This window comes from Mastomys coucha, unplaced genomic scaffold (genome assembly GCF_008632895.1).
Source record: "Mastomys coucha isolate ucsf_1 unplaced genomic scaffold, UCSF_Mcou_1 pScaffold7, whole genome shotgun sequence".
NCBI classification, from domain to species: domain Eukaryota; kingdom Metazoa; phylum Chordata; class Mammalia; order Rodentia; family Muridae; genus Mastomys; species Mastomys coucha.
Window position 1 is genome coordinate 6,217,015 of NW_022196913.1, and position 2,599 is coordinate 6,219,613.

The window sequence follows — 2,599 nt, forward strand, 5'->3', positions numbered from 1 at the left end:
TATATATATATATACATATATGTTACTTCCAAACTATTCAATGTAGACACATAATAGAGACTGTATGACATTTTTCCCATGTAGTTTGTAAAATTACTTTATATTAATATATATATGTGTGTGTATATATATATATATTACAAAGATGGGCTCAAGCTGTCTTAAACAGCACAAGTCCTCATCCCACAGTCACCATTCCCTTCTTCTCAATGAGAAGGCTATAAATGACTGAATAATCATTGTAATTGGCCTAGGTCTACACATCGAATCTCAATAGACACAGAGTAAATTGCACAGCATCTAGTGAAACAAGTCACCGACTGTTCCTTTTCCAACGCATAAAGATTCTAATTCAATTAGGCTACTGCCTGCTATTCAATAGGATACTACTGTAAAATTGGTCCTACAATACAAAGTTCTGGGCGACAGAGCCAGCCTTTCTTTTAAAAGTCTATGAGCCTTCCAAGATAGGAACAGGATAGTATTACATTTAAATTTTCCTACTGTTTACTTTATCACGAGGGTCTGATAATGGACAAAAAGTCAAAATGAGTCTCTTGCTGAGGTGGGTGAAGTGATGGGGGAGAAAGCACAGGGAAAATTGGTTATAGATTTCCTTCAATTTCCATAGGATAGAGAGCTCAGAAACATGAGCCGTGTTAGGTTAAAGAAAATATGAGAAAGCTTATGCTAATATTTTTATTAATAATAATTATTATCATTCTAAAATGTACTACAAATAATCTTCATATATTTTGATGTCATATATTTAAAATGATCATAAAATCACATTTTCAATCTCAGGTGTGTATTATTGTAAAGATACTTTCCAGGCTGAACATATCCAAAGGAATATGTCTATAGGCTCCCTTATTTCAGCACAAAACATAACTATATGTGTCATTTATTCTTATATGTGAAGAACAATTTTACAGGCAGGAGCAAATTTCATGCAACTTTAAAAAAAAGAAAAAGAAACCAATGGTCTAAGAAGACCTGAGATGTAGGATGCCCTGCTATTAATATACTGCCTTGTATCTCAGCCACGTTTTGTAAAGAAAAAGTCAATCCATGTCAATGAGGCCATGTGAAGTCCTTGGGAGAAACTTTGCTATGAGGGAATGATGTGACCATCCTAGCTCACACTTCATATTGCCATCTCATTAGGAATAGCATTGAAAATCTGAGTGTCATCAAAGACCACGTCAGGTAATACCTTAGCACAACCCACGATCATGCTGTGTACATTTCAATCACTCTGACCATGATTTATAATCCAGAAAGCATGTGGTTATCTAGTTACATGAGTGGCTATGAGCACCATACCTATGACTACATCAGGATATCATTCCCTTATCAGTCGAAGTTCTAATAATGTCCCTCACATTTTCTCAGCCAGATTTTCACTGTTTAGGTCACAGATGGCCATGCACACTCATATCTGTGTGTACCCCTAAGAAAGTTCTGTAATCTTAAGAAACATCAATGAAAACCTGTGTGTAGTATCCTCTGGAAGTTGCTGCATGCAAAATATTTTATTAACTCCTATTTTGCCAACATTGGGATCAACTTCATCTCTCCATATCAATGCAGGATCTAGACTTGAAGACATGAATTGATAGAATAGACTTGGAATATAAAGGATTAGAAGCCATAGTTTACAAGGCATAGTTTTCTTTCCTGAATTGCTTTAGAAAATGCCAAATATCTCTCCTTGTCATTCCTTTTCCTGACCAACATAAGCCTAAGCCCTTATATTACTCAAGGGTTCTGATATCTATATTATTTGGGTTTCTCAGACATTGTATCCTGTTGACCTAGCTCAAGGTCACTAATTCTGAAATTACTATGAAGTCATATGGGGTGGAATTTACTCAGAACAAAAGGTCCCCCTTGTAACTTTCCCTTGACATTTGTGCTTTGTATACAAGCATCTTTCCGTTTCACTATCAAGGCAGAAAATCAGTCAACCTCACATGACAAAGTGTCTTAGCACCTCAGACACCATGTTAAAAGTCATCAATTTGATTAGTTTGTTGAACTTAAGCTATGTCAATCAATCTCCTGTGTTTCTTTTTCTTTACCAATGATGTTTCTTTTCTGCCCTCCATCTCTGCTTCCCCACATACTATTTATAGAAACTGGCAGAAGCATCAGCCTTGGAAGAGTGTGGGATTGCACTGTATACCTGTCAACCATTAGCTCCATTCTCTGAGACACACTCCCTATTTTCTTTGCAAAGCAGTTATCTATATTCAATGAGATAAACATTATCAGTCACAATTACAATACTTAGTTTTTTATATTATGTCATTAAGAAGTTGCTTGCTAGGCAGAGTCATGAAAACAAGATCTGGCTGTAGGTGGTTTGAAGGATCCCAATAGGGAAGATTTTAGAGTGATTATAAGCATTTGAGGCAAGCAGTTTCAAAAATATGTTATGCATTAAGTATGTTTGCAACGTATTACAAAAAGAGAATGGAGTACAAATTAAAGTCTGAGTAAAATGTAAGTATTAAAAAGTTTGCTCGTAGCTGGGCAGTGGTGGCTCACACCTTTAATCCCAGCACTTGGGAGGCAGAGGCAGGCAGATTTCTGA